An 18579-nucleotide genomic window follows, 5' to 3' on the forward strand; every position below is an offset into this window, starting at 1 on the left:
ACCACTAAAGCAGGCCAGAGTGGGCATGGATTATACTAGCTCCGGTGAAGCAAATGGGGTGAGGCCAATTTACCGCAGCTGAGGAGCTATTCCCTTCTCTTGAGCCCATCGCTAATTTATATGGCTGTGTTAGTAATGAGCCACGCAAATGGCCTGTTTTCCAGCTGTTAATGGCTGGAAGGTGGTGGCTGGCTTATCCAAGAGGTTTCACCACTGTATGCTAAGCACAACATATTTGTGATCCAAGAACAGATGCCGAATAAGTTTAGCTACTAAAGGATAAAGTTGCACCATTCAGTGTACTCTACGTATTTGTGCTGCTCAGGTACCGATTCCATTTTCTGCATCCTCCTGCTAACTGGCAAGAATCACCGGCTCTGATCTGGAAGTATCCTTGTTTCCTTTTCTTGAACTGCATCCAGGGGCAGTTCACACAAGGAGATTACAGAATCGTTAATACACACACCACGGTGCCCTCTCCAAACACGGACCTAGCGTGTTAATAAGTAAAGTAAACAGCGAAAGGTTCCACTCTGAGCTGATGGATCTCCTAATAACCAAAACCTTTCAGAGTCAACATTTGCCATCAAAACAATCTGCTAACTTGGGCACATATTTTTCCCCCCCTCAATCTGTTGGACTAACTAGTGTCTGCTGTTGTGGGCTTCATGGCTAATCTCACCAAAGAAATGGCACTGGAGAATTAAACAAAGCTCCATAAATACCACACCTGGTATTTTTCCAACCTGCCTGGCAAATGAGTTTGCAAGGGGAAATCCTGGGAATGACTGCAGTTCACTGAGGGTTAATGTATTGTTATTTTTGTAACCCCCCCCCCCCCAAAAAAAAGAAAAGGAAATAATCAACTAATGATTAAAAAACAGACTAGCCTTTTACAAATCTCAAATGGGGTCACTGTAATGTACTGGGAACATGCTGACCAGGAGCTTGATTCGGTCACAGGCTAGATCTACATTTTTGGCAGCGTACAGAGCTCTACACCTTCAGCTAGCATGGGTATACATAGCAGTGTAGACAGGGAGGCCCTGCTTAGGTGAGTCGAGTAGAAACATGCCAGAACCCCTGGGCTATTCCCCTACACAGCTCTCTGCACACCCAAGTTGTACCTCCCACCTAAAAATGCTATTTTTAGCAGTGTAGTGTCTCGCAGCCTCTCACCTGCCAGAGCCTTTCCCAGTTGTCCTGTCTACAGTGGGGAAAGGCTCTGGCCAGGGCAGCTGCCAGAGCCTTTCCGTGATGTAGCCTGCCTGTCTCTGTGGCACGTAGCAATTACATGTATCCCACATGTCACCACAAGTGTAGACAAGGCCAAAGGTGAAACTGCCCCCAGCCTCAGAGAATCCGTTCCTGGTTTTGTGCTGAGCCCAGTGCATCTGGAGACAGAACGCTAGAGCTGAGGGCTCAGTCATGCACCCCTAAAGTCAAGGAGAGTTTCATGCCACAGACATAGGCTCTACATCAGTGGTGAGTGGATGGATACCATTCACCTACACAGGGCACAGCCTGCTCATATCTTTGCAGGTACAAATTGAACTGATACAAGACAGAAGCCACTAAACATCACTTAATAGCAAAGTTTTGGTCATTCCAAACATGGGCTGGATTTGAACCCACAGCCCTGAGGTGAAATTCTCTAACCCATCATCCCTCAGTAATCTTGGACTAAACTCCCATCTGTGTTAGAGTCTGGGAACAGAGGGAGAATGTTAGTGCTTTTCACTTTAAATAGGATATTTTTTTTTAATTAAAATTCACTGCATGTCTTATTCCACTTAGAGAACTTTGTAGGAAAAATATAAGCATCAGAAGGAATGCCTGATGGGCGTTTTATTTTGCATCTTGATATGAAAATAAGATGATGGTTCATAAGGCTGTAGGTAAAATCTCACTTTTTTAAGGTTTCAGCCAAACACTATCATATATAACTCTGGCAACCTGTAATTCTAGCAATGATATGTATCCAGCAGATGGTCTGTTTCTGCACAATATAGTCTGTTGTTCTTATTGTTCTGTATACAGATTACATCTATCATTATTTATTTGTATTCCAGTAGTGCCTACAATTTGCAAGACATTGATGCACACCACAAACACGTTGAAAGACTCAAGGTGAGCTTTCAAAAGTGCCTAATTGGCTCGGGAGCACAAGTCCCATTAAAAGTCAAAAACAGGGATTTTTAAAGGTGTTTAAGGGATTTAGGTGCCCAAATCCAATCACTTTTCAATGGAATATTTGTGCTCCTGAATCTCTTAGACACTCTTGAAAAATTCCACATTCCTCAAATCAAACAAGTCTCAGTCTAAGGTTGGGATTTTCCAAGCAATCTAGGGGATTTAGATATTATTAACTGAGTCGACATGTATCTAAATCTCCTGGACACTTTGGAAAATCTCAGTCTAAATGCCTGAGCCAAAGCCCATTGAAGATGAAGGAACCATTCCCATTGACTTCAATGGGCCTTGGATCAGGTCCTAAGAAGTTGCATGATATACAAAGGTTGACAAAGAGGGATGTTATCAAAATATGTATGCATTTTATATACATTAACATTTTTACATACACTGGGCCAAATTCTGCAGTCAGTGTCACAGGTGCAAATCCAGAATAACTCTTTTGACTTCAGTGGGAGTTGCTGGATGCTTGTTGTTTCCAAAATCAGATTTAGGTGCCTAAATAAGGACATAGGAGCCAACATTTAGACACTTGGCTTTGAAAAGCTGGCTCTGCCTCAAACACTCACACAGTCACCTTCCCGAAAGGACACAGCTACCTACTCTTGCTAGCCTCACTGTCTCCTCAAAACAGCCCAGCTTTTCCCAGGCTCTGGTGACTCAGCAGAGGCGCATTAAGCAAGAGGTCTTTGCATCCCTGTTGGATCTCCTCCCCACTGAGAACTGCTGAGAAAGGAGGGATGGGCCTATGGAGGAATATATAATAATTAGTAAAGGATCTGTCTTGTATACCTGGGTTCGTGTGCATTCCACAGAGGCTTCCAGGTGGCTTCCAAGTGGTTATGGGGACCTGTGAAGCTCAGAATGGTTTTGCTTTTTTGACTTTTCCATCCCTGTTTCAGATGTTAGCAGTTCTCAACATCTGAAGTGCCCAGGCCGGGCTATCTAAATAGCCCAGGTATGTAGATGGGCTCCATTACTGTAGTATCTCAGCACCTGATAATCTTTAATGTATTAATCCTCACAACACCCCTGTGAGGCAGGGCAGTGGTATCATCCCCCTTGCACGGCTGAGGACTGAGTGACTCACCCAAGGTCACACAAGAAGTCTGTGGTAGAACAGGGAACCAAACGCAGCTCTCAGAAGACTTAGACTAGTGTCCTAACCACTGGGCAATCCTTCCGCACTGTGAACTGGAGGGAGCGGATAGGAGGGAATCTGAACTTTCCCAGGCTCCTGGATTTCCACTTTGGGTTTGTGACTTTCTAGTACCAATTAAAAAGAACTTCACGGGAGCCTTTCAGTTTTTTTTTAATGGCAATTGGGTCAAATTGTAGAAAACTCTGGGCACTCCAAAGCACCTACAATTGTATGCCTAATCTAAGTAGACAAGTACATATGTAATGGCAGGAAACTAAGAAACTGTGTACACCCAAGTGGCTGTCTTCATGTCCATTATCTCATCTATACTTACAATGATGCTAACTCTACATGTGAATTAGACATGCAATTGTGTGAGCGTTTTACAGGCACATTTACATAGTGGCTTTGATAATAAAGATTTTTCTGTAGCGATTAAGCATCTTGTCATCACAGCTGGGTGAATACTACGAAACAAAACAAAAATTCTATGAATATTCATTTACATTGTAATATAAATTTACTCCAGGAATTCTTGTGTGTCTTCTGTGTGTTCACTTTCCATCAATAATTCTATGATCTGCTGATATCTGCACAAATATTTTCAGAAACCAAAATTTCCAAGCTGCATGGGCCAAGGACTTGTTAGATTTGCATCTGCTAACATTCGTGGCCAGAAGTGCTTGCATGTTCATCCAATCAAGGAACAGAAATAATGCCATGTGATTTATATGCCCAATCATGACTAATCAACCCAGGCAAACTGCAAATTCTTGCAGAGAACTGTTGGTTTAATAAAACTCCCATGAAAATTAATCAAATACTTTGGAATAACGGGGGGAAAGTTCAGGGCGACTGATCTCCTCTGAACAGTCTTTGAGCAATAAGACAAGCTAAATGATTTATTGCAAATTATTGGCTCTGTTCCTATGGTTGTGAACCAATTTTCTACCTCCTTAAATACCATTTCAAGAATCTCTTAAAGTTTTTCTGTGTGATGTTATGTATGCATTATGTGTCCCCTGCTTTGGTCAATCCACAGAGGATGTTACCTTTAGCCTGCAAAGCCTAGTTCAGGGGTCGGCAACCTATGGCACGCATGCCAAAGACGGCAGGCGAGCCGATTTTTAATGGCATGCTGCTGCAGCCTGCCGGGTCCCAGCCGCCGGCCCCGCTCAGCTCGCTGCCGAACCCAGGCCGGGATCCCGGCAGGCAGCAGCGAGCCATTAAAAATCCCGCCCGCTCCGGCCCGCTCTTCTCCGCACCCCCTGCCGTGGGGGCAGGGTGAAGAAGCTTGGTCCTGCCGGCTGCTGCTACAGGGCAGGCAAGGTCCCCCTGTCCCCCACCATGCTGGGTTCCTGCCCCTCCTCCTCTCACGCCCTGCCGCCGATCAGCTGATGGCCCTTGCGGGAGAGGGAGAAGCGGAGCCGCAGAGCGCTCGCTGCTCTGGGGAGGAGGCGGAGATGAGGTGGGGACGGGGCCTTGGGGAAGCGGGGGGAATCAGGGCATATCCCCTCCAGCCCCCTGCCATGAGCCACTCTGGGCAGGGCGCTGGGAGCACCCCCACAACCCTAGCCCACGCCCCCAGCCCCCTGCCCTGACTCCTGCACCCTCCTTACACACCCCCAGCCCTCTGCGTGACCTCTGCACCCCCCCACGACCCCAGCCTTTACTCCAGCCCCCCCCACCCCATGCCCTGACTCCTGCACCCTCCCCACACATACCCAGCCCCCCCACACCCCATGCCCTGACTCTTGCACCCCCCACATTCTCATCCCCACCCTGAGCACCAAATAGGAGCTCCTGCACCCCCCCATTCCTGCCTGCACCCCTCGCACCAAATGGGAGCTGCCCAGGTAAACACTCCACGCCCAAACCTCCTGCCCCAACCCTCCCTCATTCTAGCTCCTGGCCAGACCCTACACCCCAACCCCGAGCCCACTCCTTCACCCCCATCGCTGTGCTCAGTGCACTCCCACCCTCAGCTCAGTGCAGAGAGAGAGGAAGAGAATGGGCTAGAACCAGGGAGAAGGTAGGTACCTACTCTGTGTGGGCAGGGCTGGGATCCCAGGCCAGCAGCGGGCTGAGCAGGGCCGGCAGCCAGGACCCTGGCTGGCAGGAGCCGGCGGACGGAACCCCAGACCGGCAGCGGGCTGAGCCGCTCAGCCCACTGCCGGTCTGGGGTCCTGGCCGCCGGCCCCGCTCAGCCTGTTGCCGGCCCCTTGCCAGCCGGGGTCCTGGCCGCAGGCCCCGCTCAGCCCACTACCGGCCTAGGTGAACGGAACCCCAGGCTGGCAGTGGGCTGAGCGGGCCAGCGGCGTAAGATCAGCATTTTAATTTAATTTTAAAGGAAGCTTCTTAAACATTTTGAAAACCTTGTTTACTTTACATACGACAACAGTTTAGTTATATAATATATAGACTTGTAGAGAGAGACCTTATAAAAAACGTTAAAATGTATGACTGGCACATGAAACCTTAAATTAAAGTGAATAAATGAAGACTCGGCACACCACTTCTGAAAGGTTGCCGACCCCTGGCCTAGTTTGTTAGCACAAATTGTGGAAGCTCATGCTTGTAGGTCTGGAAGACCCTGGCTCAGTTCCCCGTGTCAGCCAAGATGGTGGCCATCACATCAACACCAGGGATTTTTTTTTTTTTTGCACCAGCACAGTGACACTGATGTTCTTGCCCTGGTACAAACTCCTAGTGCGGAAGCACTGCATCAGTGTAAAAAGTAGATGTCATTATAGTTTGATCATTTGCAAGTGACTCTTTGCACCAGGGCAGCTAAATCGGTATAGCTGCACCAGTGCAAAAATTCCCATTGTGCAGACGGGCTCTTAGATGTAAGAGTCTGAGGAGTGGTGTCACTTAATATATTTTAGGACTTGTCTATATGGGGAAATTGACCAGAATAGCTATCGTAGAATAAATGGCTATCCTGGAATAGCTTCCAGCGTGGACGCTCTAGAATAATGTGACTTTTACCTTATTTGGCAATAGCTATTCCACTGACTTCTCTGTGTACACGGGCCCTAAAATACCTTACACGAGATCGCCTCCATCTGATGGCTAAGAAATGTCAGTTGTCATTGTGAACGCTGTATCTTTCACAGCTTGTACGTGGTGTGAAGTGCTTCTCTTTTTCTGTGAATTTCCAGGTGACCAGGCTGAGCTAAGCAAAATGGGCAGGCTTTCTCTGTAACGGATGTTCCTCTTGTTAGACAGAGGGCATCCCTGCGACTGAGATGTTTTGCATCTCAGTGGATCTGGCCATGCATCAATAGAAAATAGAAGTGCTAAATATATAAACCAGCCTCTTTTTTTTTTCTCTAGTGCATGCTGGGCCCAAGAGATTCTTTCCAAGGAACCTTCATGTTAATGTTAAATATACATAATATCTGTATTTATCTGAAGATTAGCTTCGCGGAGTAGTTACATTAACTTTAACAGACGCATTTGACCCAGAAAACAAGAACAAATCCAGACACGGAAGTTCAGAACTCGGAATATATGACGTGTCCCAAGTTTTACCTCATTTTGCTCTTGGGAATGCACATCAGGGCACGCATTGTGTTTCAGAACAAGCAGCTGTGTGCTTGGAGTCCAAAGAGCATTTATGTTGACTGAGTGAAACAAGAATAAATAGGGTAAAAGAAGTAAAATCTGACTGACCAAAAGTGCTAAATAGGACTAAGGAATCGCTATTATTATTATTTTATTAACGTAAACTTAAATTGTAAACTTTTTGAGGCAGAGAGTGTCTTTTAAAATGGGTTAGCACGACGCCTCGCACAACGGGCCTTTGATCTTGGCTGTGGTTCCTTGACACTAATAATAATGACTGTGAGGTTATACTATGGTAATAATATGTGTAAGGGGACTGTTGCCCCCTTACTAACATTCAGTGGGGGTGGTTTAGTTGCTAGCTCCCAGTACTAAAAAGGGGGAAGGGTCGATGGGGAATCAGGACCCTGAGACTGACAGCCTCCAGGTACAATGGGGAGAGGCCAATGCTTCAGGTCAGCCTGAATGACAGGGCGGGCAGGCTAATCAGGGAGTCAGGAGGCCAGGGAGGTCCTCTCCTCCGTGTCAGCTGGATTTGCCTGGGTCAGACAGAGTGGGGCTGAGCTAAGGAGAAGGCAGTGGCTGAGCTAAGTTGGGGAGCAGAGCTGGGCCAGATCCAGAGGGACCAGAAAAGCAGCCCAGAGAGAGCAGACCCTGTCCTGGGGGGCAGAGTTGCAGCCCCAAAGCCAGAGGCACAGCCCAGAGAGAGCAGACTTGCCCTGGGAGCAGAGCTGCAGCAACCAGAGCCAGAGGGGCCAGAGAAGCAGCCCAGGAAGCAGGTCAGTGCTGGGAGCAGAGTCACAAAAGCAGCCTGCAGAGCAGACCTATCCTGGGAGCAGAGCTGCAGCAACCAGAGCCAGAGGGGCCAGAGAAGCAGCCCAGGGAGCTGGAGGCAGAGCAGCAGCAGCAGTGCAGAGACCGAGTGGTGCAGCTGGGGCTGGAGCAGTCCAGAGCTGGGTGCGGTGAGCAGCTGGAGAGAGCGAGGGGGACCCTGGGCAGCAGGCCCAGCACAGGGACATGCCTCAGCCAAGAGGCTCTGCAGGCCAGGCTTGGATCATAACCCCGACAGGGCGGGGGCGACACTGGGCAGAAGGGTCCTACCACTTAGAGCCTGAGAGCGTGTAGCCACCACCAGAGCGAGTGTCCAACCCACAGCATCCCTGCAGCACAGGCAGGGCTGGAGAAGAAGGCCTGGGACTTAAAAGGAACAGACTGTGAACTGCCCTGACGTTCGAGAGACACTGTTTGTGATGTTCCCTGCCACAGAGCGGGGTGATATGTTTCCTTTAACCTTTCCCATGTTTTCTTATTCTTTTTAAAATTAATTGTTGATTAAATAACTTGTATTTGCTTTAAATTGTATGTAGTGGTCAGTGGGTCAGAGAAGTGCCCAGTGCAGAGAGAGTACCCCGGAGTGGGGACACCGTAGCCCCTATCCTAGGTGACCGCAGCAGGGTTGGGGGTCGAGCCCCCCAGGAATCCTGGGCCCAGCCTTGTTGGGGTTATGAGGACTCTGCCAGACAGGAGAGTGGAAGGGGAGTCCTCAAGGGCAGGGAGGCCACTGGGTAAAGGAAGTGGGAGCGAGGACTCAGATCCTTTCACTAGCCCACTTCACCGGGGTCGTGCAGAAGCCAGGAAAGTTCCCCACAATAGCAGGACTATTCCCCCTCTTACATATGCTTAGAATGAGCTGCCCTGAAACATAGAGTGGTGGGAAAGGACATGTACGTTTAAAGACCGAGAGAATAATGAGATCTAATGGGGAAAGAAGTCATTTGATTTTCAGGTTTCTGAGCGAAGGTGTCATAAGTAGTGGAAAGCTCAATGGTAATAGATTTTTAAAATTGCCCTTCCCTCCTCCCGGGCATAATTTTAATTTAAACGTAATAAAAACTTAAAAGGGAAAATTAAGATGCTGGAAGCAGTTAAGCAGCCTGTCTGGAGACATCTGCAAAATGGTTTTACTCCCAAGCAAATACAAGGAAACTGTGGGTGGTTGGTTGTGGGTTTTTTTTTTTATTGTCAAAAATAATAATGCCTGCTATTTCTACGGTGCTGTTTTCAGCCAAATCTTTTTCATAGATTACTTCCAAAGCGGCCCAGAGGTTGATTTATTTTTAAACTCTGTTCTTGTAACCCTTTTTCTCCCAGCGGCACAGCATCCGTTCATCATGGCAGCAGGTTATTGAGAGCTGAGCATGAGGTTATATATTTAAAACAGGGGCCTGTCTGCTGCATCACAGTGTAGCGGGAGCATGATTTTTGACCAGCTTTGATCCTTCTGTATGTCAGCCTGGTTCCCCCCTGTGCTTCAGTGTGCAGGGAGTCCTTTGGGAGACTTCCTATCTGCAGCCTTTTTTCCACTGGGCCAAACTCAGTCCCTGGTGTAATGGCAAGTTGGAGTTACACTCAGGCTGAACTGGGCCAGTTGTGCTCTGGGCACGCTCTGCAGCAGTGGGTGCTCTTTTGCACTGTCTGACCTTTCCCTTCTGATACCTTTATGCCACCTTCCCCCACCCACAGCACATCCAGGTGTTGGCAGATGTTCTCTGTGCATCCACCATTTATAGCCTGTCTCTTGCAGTCACTTCAGTGGAGGAGAAATCTTCCGGTGAGGTCCATGGGTTCAACTTACCCTGACCTCCCCTGGCGGGCACAAAAATCAAATGATCTGGTTGTTTCCTTCCATGAAAGATGAAGACAAAGGGGCATCCATTTCCTATATGTATCCTCTTCTTCTTTGCAGGAGGCAACAGGATTCTTGTAAAGAATATGGCTGCTATGACACCTGGCATATAGACAAGTCTTTTGGTCTGAGGATCTGAAAGTGCTTCTCAAAGGTTAGTCAACAGCGTTCTCACCATTTTTATGGGTGGAGCAGGAAATGAGGTACAAAGCCTAAAAGCTCACAGTGCGGATCCCATTGATTACTTGGAGCTGTAAGCATGTTTGTATCGAATGGCAGCATTAGGCATGGAGAATTTAAATGGGTAGACCAAGGCTTTTGATGTGAAGGTGGCTGCTTTGCAGCAGTCTCTTTAATGTATGTTGTTTTTTTAACGTGACCGGATACCCGCGGGTTCTGGAATAGTGATGCAGTAGCCAGATCAAGTGGGACTTTTTAGCTCCAGTGTAGGGATGTAATTCCATGCCTTGCAAAGAACCTCCTGTATGGAGAACTTGGAGATGCTCCAAGGCCCCGGGGCTGACCTAGGCTCAGGTTCAAGGATGTTTGCAAGAGGGATTTGAAAACTTTCAACATCAATTCCATAAACTGGGAAGATGCAACTAACAGGCCACATTGGATGGCTATGCTGCGCCAGGGATGGGATGGTCAAAGCGGCTGAAGGGAGGTGGTTGAGAAACCGGAAGGCAAAGAGAGCAAAGGGGAAAAGCACAGTAATGTGCCAGCTTCATGTTCTGACCTTGTGCCTTATGCCCGCATGATCTGTCAGTGGTTACTGTGTGTCATGCCAGACTTCTTAGCCACTTGCAATGCTGCAACGCGACACACAGTAACTGAGCTGCTTTGGCACTTACTCCATTGTCTTTTGAGACTGACAGTTGCCATAAGGAGTGTACAAGGGTTAAGAGGCCTCCAAAGGCAGCGGGGAACAAGGGGTAAGGATAAGCCATAGTCATAAGGTTGTTTGCTATTTATGTTAACTATTATGATGATGATGATTCAGTATTAATACAGCACTAGTGCCTTAGGAGGCCTCTTTGTGCTCCGTGCTCTGTCAACACACAGGGAGAGACAGTCCCATGCCCAAAGAGCGGATATTCTCTCTAGACCAGAGGCAGCAGGGGAACCAGAGGTCATACAGGTTGGTGGCGGAGCCAGAAGTAGAATCGAAGCCTTCTAAGTCCCAGTCCAGTACCCGATCCGCTGGGCCATACTACTGCAATAACTATAAAGGCAAAGCTGAAAAGATTATCCAATGTGTTAATGCGTTAGGGACAGAGGAGGAAGGCTCCATACTACAGTGAAATAGCCCAGTCTAATCTTGTTATTTGGTTACTTGATCCCACTTAAATAAATATATAAAACAAGCTAGGAGCAGGAGCAGAAGCAGCGCACTCCAGATTTCTGGGGATTTATATCAGGCTGAGTCAAGGATGTCTGCCAATTGCATTGACAATCTGTTCTCTTAGGTATCACGACTGGATGCCCCAGCCCCCTGCTAGGCCAGGAGGCAGGCTGAACAATAAAATGGGGGAAACTATGTGAAATGAACCTCAAGAGCCTGATTCTCCTCCCACTCACATCTGTTTTATGCCAGCGTGGGGGGAACTCCACTTCATTCCAGATTTACATGTTTGCAAGTGAGAACAGAATCAGGCCTGACCTCTACTCCCAGGAGCTGAGAAATCCAATCCCCAGGCTTTAGTGCCTTCCAGGAACCCACCCCTTTGTATTATATCTCTTGATATGCTCGTATACAGGAGGCAGGGGTGTACCGAGGGAGACCTTTTGTATCATGTAGGTAGGGGCGAAAGTAAGTCGAGTGATTTACCGGTACGCTGGGGCCAGCTCTGGCCCCTAGAAGGGGCGGGGCCTAGGGTGGAAGGGGCGGGGCTGAGGGGGTTAGAGCCAGCCCGAGCCCACCCTGTAAGGTAAGTGCCCCCCCCTCCCCCACCGGGATAGCAGCAGCGGCAGCCTGGGGCTCTGGGGCCTATTTAAAGGGCCTGTGGCTCCCCTGCTTCTACCGCCCCAGTCCTTTAAATAGCCCCCCGAGCCCTGGAGTAAATAGCAGCCAGAGCCCCACAGCCGCTACCCCAGGGCTCCAGCAGCGGGGCTCTGGAGGCAATTTAAAGGACCTGGGGCTCCAGCTACTGCTGGGAGCCCCAGGCCCTTTAAATTGCTCCCTGGGGAAGCCAGGCTGCCCCAGTACGGTGCACCGGCTCTTGCCGGTATGCCATACCGGGGCATACCAGCTTACTTTCACCTCTGCATATAGGCTCCAGTGTCATGGAACGTCGGATGTGTTACCAGTGGGATTTTAGCCTTTGGGTTCTACTGTTGGTTGGGCACAGGGTTCACCTTCATTCTCTTGTCCTTAAATGTCTTTTATGTGTGTGCTATTAAACGGCTGCCAAGTGTCACCCTAGAGGTGGCTGCATTTCAATGGTGAAGGGAGGTGATTTTTGTCGGGCACCCTCTGGGTTGGGAAGCACAGCATGGAAGATTGTCAGACCCTTTTTTGTTACTTTATGCACCTGGAGAATCGGCCGCTTTCCTAAGGGTTAGACAAATTAAGACACAAGGAAATTAATGTCCCACCCCGCTTTACGTCCTCATGCAAAAAAAAAAACACCTACAGACAAGGGACAGGAGAATGAGGAGGCTTTGAAGTTTACCTTGCTGGGTTTTCAGGTCCTCATTACAGAAGGACACAGAGTGAGGAGTGAACAGTGCCTCTAACCACGTGGCTTCTGGGCATGTGTAGAATAGGGGATGCAGAGAGCCACATGGGCAGGCTGCCTCTCTGTTGCTTTTCTCTCCATTCAGGAGCAGGGGTTCCACTGATTTACAGATTTACACTGATGTAAATGAGAGCAGAACTTAGCCCTCACTTTTTTTTTTCTTCTCTGAAGGGACTTTAAAGACAGCGGGGGAGGGAGGAGAAGTGGGATTTCTTTATAATCACGGTTGCATTTAACCTCATCACACCCCAGTGCATTATTACACGCCTCCATTTTGCTGAGGGGGAAAACTGAGGCACAAAGCGGTTAAGTGACTTGCCTAAAATCACAAAAATGAATCAGTGGCAGAGCCTGGAATTAGAACTCCTGACTCCCAGTTTGGAGTTTTAATTGCAAGAATTAAATTTCTCTCTGAAGAGAAATTTGCAGACCCGCAACCAATTAATAACCACTGTAAAAGAACATTGCAACCTAGAAATGCTGACAGAGCACTTATAGAACTCATGGAAGGCACGGGGATCGCAGCTTAATTAATTTAGGTTTGGAAAGCATGAGATCCTTGGATGAAAGGCTCTGTATAAATGCAACATGTGATTATTACTCATAATATTATCTATTCTAGTTGTGTAGAGACAGTAACCCTAGACCAGTACCAGTGCGAGTCATTGCAGTGACACCTGCCAAAAGGAAAAGATTGGGGCCTGATTCTCGGTTGCACTTATGGCCAATTTACCTCACTCTGGCAACATAAAAGGGACTTAGAGTGGGTGGAAATGGCCCTGGGAGATTCTCTCTCCCACATGTGCAGACATGGTGTCTGGCTCTCTTCTGACTGCTTCCCCTCTTTGATGTAAGGGTTGGATTGGGTGTGGCTGGAGTGCATTGTGGTTACTCTCTGCTTCCCAGGGCTCATGGGAAGCACAGTGTAAGTTAGAGCAGCCTCAGGCCTGCTCTGTCTGACACCAGGGAGTGGAAAGGAGGCTCTGAGTCATGTAACCCAGTGGTGAGTGTCTGTTATAAGTCTCCCTGTGTGCTGATCCACAGAAGACACGCATTGCTATAGCCTCGAGCTACAGAGCCTTGGCTTTTTAGCCCACGTTTCAGCACCTCACCCATTCAGCTCTGGAGGTGACTGGTTCATTCCCCATTGTGTTGACCAAGAAGGCTGCTGTCACAGTCACCTCCGTACTGCTTCTGCATGGCCCATTCCCCAAGCTCAGAAATGGAGTAACTGAAAATGCGTCTTGGAAGCTTTATCTTCCTATGAAGGTGCATACAGGGGATTTGTACTGTCCTTTGTAATGGACTCTGTTTGCAATGTCATTAAAATTCCCCTGTTCTGCTGCAAGGAGCTTCTGATTGTACCTCATACGAGCTGCTTTTTTCCCCAGTCATCAACATAAAAAAGACTTGTCACTTCCCCACAACAGGGTGGCCTATTTGTCACACTGCTCCTCTGCTTACGCCAGGCCCCTTGCTGCCTGGCTTTGAAGGAACCCTACCCAAAGAATCATGCTCTTAACTGAGAGCTCTTCCTTCCTGCTGAGCCGTGGCATGTGGAGATCACAGGAGCCAGTTTTCTGTCCTTGCCTCTCTCCTCTGACCATCAGCCAGTGCTTGGCAGCCACGCTGAGGACTAGAGATCTGGGGCGCGTCCTCTTCTTATTAAGATCCTGCATCTCAAAAGGCTTTGCATGAAAATGCCGTGAGTAGAAGGTGCATCTTGGAGAGACAGGTTGGGAAGTGAGAGAACTTCCCAAAGCTCTTTGCTAGGGCTAGGCTGAAGCATATGGCTCCTTGCATACACGGATTGCTACTGTCTGGTGTTCAGTGTAATTGCACATCTGGCTAACAGCCCTTCCAATTCAGATGTTGAAAAGGAGCTGCTGGTGACAATTACCAGGTTCCAATCCCTCCTCCCCCTTGCTGCCCTAATTAAGTTAAATATCAAGGTAAAACATTAAAGGTACTATAATAGACTTAATTAGACATTTATAACCCCCTGTCTAATCTGTTAGGGCATTCGTAATGCAAATAAATATAAATGAGCCTATGGAGGATGAGTTGCTAGAAGTCTGAGTAATAAACATATTTGTATCTTTCTCTGCAAGTGAGTTTAAATTGTTCCAAGTGGACTTAGAGTATTAAATTAGGCCTTATGCTCCTGAAATGTCTTGCAGTTCTGGGTGCAGTGAAATAAATCTTTAAACCTCCCAAAATAGTGAGTCAGGACCCCCCAAATCAAGAGTGGCTTAAAAACCTTGTGTTTTTTTTAAATTTAATGTTTGTGTTTATTTTAATTTGCTTTCCGATTTTTGAGCCTTTGGAGGCGGGGGTGGGGGCCCTCAGGTCATGTTTTTAAGCTCTTCACTGCAACCAGGAAGATAAAATGTGGATTTCTTTTATTTAAATGAATGATGAGATTCTCATGTAATCGCTTGACTCCAGGAACTGGAGCTTTAAGTAAAACACCAAGTATTATTTATGAGAGCAGGTCACATTCTACCTAGCTGCAGAGACTGCAGCCATTTTGCTCTCATACAAATCCCACTGCAGACAGCATCTTAAGAGCTGCCAGAGGAAGCCATTTTCAGTGCAGAGCTCAGTTGTATTGGTCCTTCAAAACCCAGAAACTGTTACCTGTTTTTAGGTGCTGTCTGCTGGCACCTTATCCACTAACTGTGTGTGTGCGTGTCCAGATACAGAGCACTCATGTAACACCTGTTACAGAAGAGAGATAAGCATGCAGGGGGCCCAATTTACAGCTCCCTGCAGCCTCCAGTGCAAAAGACGCCCACAAAAGCTGCAGGAGCCCCCTCCCTGCATGAATTTCCCCTGGTGGAGACCCTCTTCTTGTGTGCTCTTCCCCAGAAGGCTGTGGTACAGGGGGTGTTCCAGGGTATGGCTGAATGTTTTTTGTGCCCTTGCAATTCAGATGGCCTGGTGGTGACCTCACGACTGCCTTAACCTGCAGCAGGAACTCCAATGAGCTTTCCCTCTGCAGCCCCAGAATTAGGCTGGGACAAATCATCTCCCTGCTGTCCCAGCACTGAGCTCTGCAGCAACCAGAGACGAATCCAGGCCAAGGAAGACTGATTCTCTTCTTGCTTATTCCAGGCTTTCACAGGTTTCACTCCACTGGCCTCGATGGAGTTACTCCTGATTTACATGGGGGGGGGGTTGTGATCCAAATCAGGCCTCTACTCTTTGCATGCATATCTCGTTACAAGCAGCTTGCCTGTGCATCTGGGTTGGACATCTGGCAAGAGCAGGCTTTTGATTTTTGAGCCTCTGGTCACAACCTGGAAGTACCGATTCAGCACATCCATATCCCCTTGAAACTGGAAGAGAGTAGGGAGGAATGTACAATGGGCCTGAACCAAAATCCCAAATCCATTCCCCTTCTCCTCCCCTCCCCCCCCCGCACACACAAATGATACAGGATATATAGGACTAGCTCAGCTGTACACATCAACCCACATGGCCTTAGAAATAAACACCTGTTCTGTTCTCTCCTGTACCTTCAAAATCACAGAAGCAAGTGAGTGGGTAACCCGAGGGAGGATGGTCTGTAGTGAGAGGACTGGAAAGGGACTCAGGAAATGTGTTGCTCTCCCACAATTTTCCTATATTACCTTGGGCAAGTCACTTAATCTCTCCGCACCCATCGGGGATGGAACTGTGGGTGCTGCTGCACCCCCTGGCCTGAAGTGGTTTCCATCATATACAGGGTTTACAGTTTAATTCAATGTGTCTCAGCACCCCCGCTATACAAATTGTTCCAGCCCCCCTGTCTGTGCCTCAGTTCCCCATCTGTGAAATAAATATAGTACCCCCTTTTTTATCCGCCTCACCATTTAAACTACAAATTCTTTGGGAGTAGGGCCTGTCGGTTACTGTGTGTTTGTACAGCCCCTAGCACAATGAGGCCCCAGTCTCAGATCCTCTGGGTACTGCCATCCTACAAGTCACAATAATATTTAGGCTCCTCTTTTACTTTCAAGTTCAAAGGCAGCCCAGGATCAGAGCAGGGGTGCTGCTGGTATGATAGAAGGTGAGCTAACAGAGCACAGTGTGTCCAGTAACAAACTGTTTTGCTTTCTGCACTTTTTAGGGCATCCCCCAAATGAATCCGTATTTTAAAATGCACAGATAGGTGTGCCCAGTGCAGCCGATCACCTGTCTGCTCAGGCTGCTTTTGCCCATCTTGCAGCCGGTGCTGGACCATCTGACAGTGCCCCAGACAGGTGGGTTTTTGACGGATTCGTATGCGTGTGCACCCATTGGCTGTTGCTAAGGTATTAAAAATCTGGGCGATCGAACCAGCTGTAAGATGAAAAGAAAAACAAGGTACCTCACGCAGACAGTGCTGGGCAGGGAAAATCCGCTCAAAGGTGGTTTTTAAATACATCACTTCCCTTGGCTCTTTATGCATATGTCAGGTTGCATCTGATGGGCCTGATTCAACATGACATTGTGGCCCTCTGTGTGCCACCTAAGTGGGTACAAAGGGGATGTAGGGTAAGACCCCAAGGAATGCTCCACCAACACCCCTGGGTGGAGGGGGAATTCTGGAGGAGCTGGGAATGGAGCAGAGGCCAGGTAGGGCCAAAGGAGGAAGGGGCATAGCTGCAGAAGACTTGCACCCTAGTCATTCTGTGCCTATGCAAAGGTCAATAGGAGACACTGTTGCAGGGTCACTCGGATGTGCCCTGGTGTTTATACCGACTCCCATGGTCCCTTAAGAGGGGATGCCCCAGCTGCATTTCCTTTGTCCCTGCATTGGCTCCTGCGGTCGCTTAGAAGTGGATTCTTTCCTATAACGAGGAGTGTCTTCCTGTAGTACCCCCCACCCCTCTGAGTTTAATGACTGCATTCAGGTTAATGCCCTTGAAGTACTGTTACAGAGAGAGATGCACCAGGCTGGAATGGGCATTGTTATTCTTCAAAGAGAATTGGTTTAATTGCAGTGACGGCACCAAATAACTCCAGCCGCAGAACTGGATTGGTGTGCTGGAGTTTTATGGAACAAAACCTGGGGAGGGGGGTGGTTTTGTTTTTGTCTTTTTTTCCCCCCCATTGCCTTGTTCAGTTCGTTTTCTTGTTTTGTCTCGAACAATAAACTGATCAATGAGCATCTGCCCTCGGCTCGTCGAGCTAATTGCAACTAGTGAAGTGAAGTTACCGAAAGTCTGAACTGTTATGGAGATTGCATTTGAGAAGGGAAAAAGGCTGGAATGGGGGGGTAGGGGGTGGAGTAGGGTGACCAGATGTCCTGATATTGGGAGCTTTGTCTTATGTAGACCACCTATTGCACCCCCACCCCTTCCAATTTTTGACAGTTGCTATCTGGCCATTCTAAAGATGAGATCGTGACCAGGGAGCGCTGTGATTAATTTTGACTGGAGTCTGACAGTGAATCAAGAGCTCCTGGGGCTTTGGGGGAGGTCTGGATTCAGATCTTTTAGACTGTAAGCTCTTTGCAGCAGGGGCTGTCTTTCCTGGGGTGTTTGCACAATCCCGGGCCCAACTGAGCCCTGATCTGGTTTGGATCCTTAGGTGCTCCCATAATATCAATAATAGATGGCGAAGATCTGGATCCATACTTTGGGTCCTCCTTGTGCAATGGGCTAGATCAGAGGCCTGAATTTCAACAGCCACAGGTCATCGGCTGGGATTGACTCCAGGACCTTGAGCACCAAAGCACAGACTCTGTTAAATGAAATAAAAGAGCAGCTCCCACTCCTTGGCAGTAGCCACAGACTGTTACCCTGTGTGCGGATGAGCAAGTAGTGAGGGATGCCATGCTCTTCTCAAGCATATCATGTGAGCACTCCTGAAACTTGGGGAAAGTTCCCATCTAGATCCAAGTTTTGTTTGGGTCAATTTCTATCACTGAAATAATATATTCAATATGCAAATGAGGCTCTCTCAGTGTAAGTTACATGGCTAATCACTTCTGCTACATAAGGCAGGGTGGGTCAATCTTAAGGTCAGAGCATGGAGCTTGGACATCTGACTTCTGTTCCCAGCTCTGCCACAATGTCACTGTGACCTTGAGCCAAGTGCTCATTCTCTCTGTGCCTCAGTTTCCCATTTGGAGAATGGGGATGATGATCCTTCCCTACTTCATCAGAGGGTTATAAGGCTATATCCATTGAAGACTATGAGGTGCTTAGACCCACTGTGTTGTGAGGGCCATATAAGTACCTAGATAGATGTGCAAGTGCAGGACTGTTTGATATGCA

Source organism: Lepidochelys kempii, chromosome 19 (assembly GCF_965140285.1).
Source record: "Lepidochelys kempii isolate rLepKem1 chromosome 19, rLepKem1.hap1, whole genome shotgun sequence".
In the NCBI taxonomy this organism is placed as follows: Eukaryota; Metazoa; Chordata; order Testudines; family Cheloniidae; genus Lepidochelys; species Lepidochelys kempii.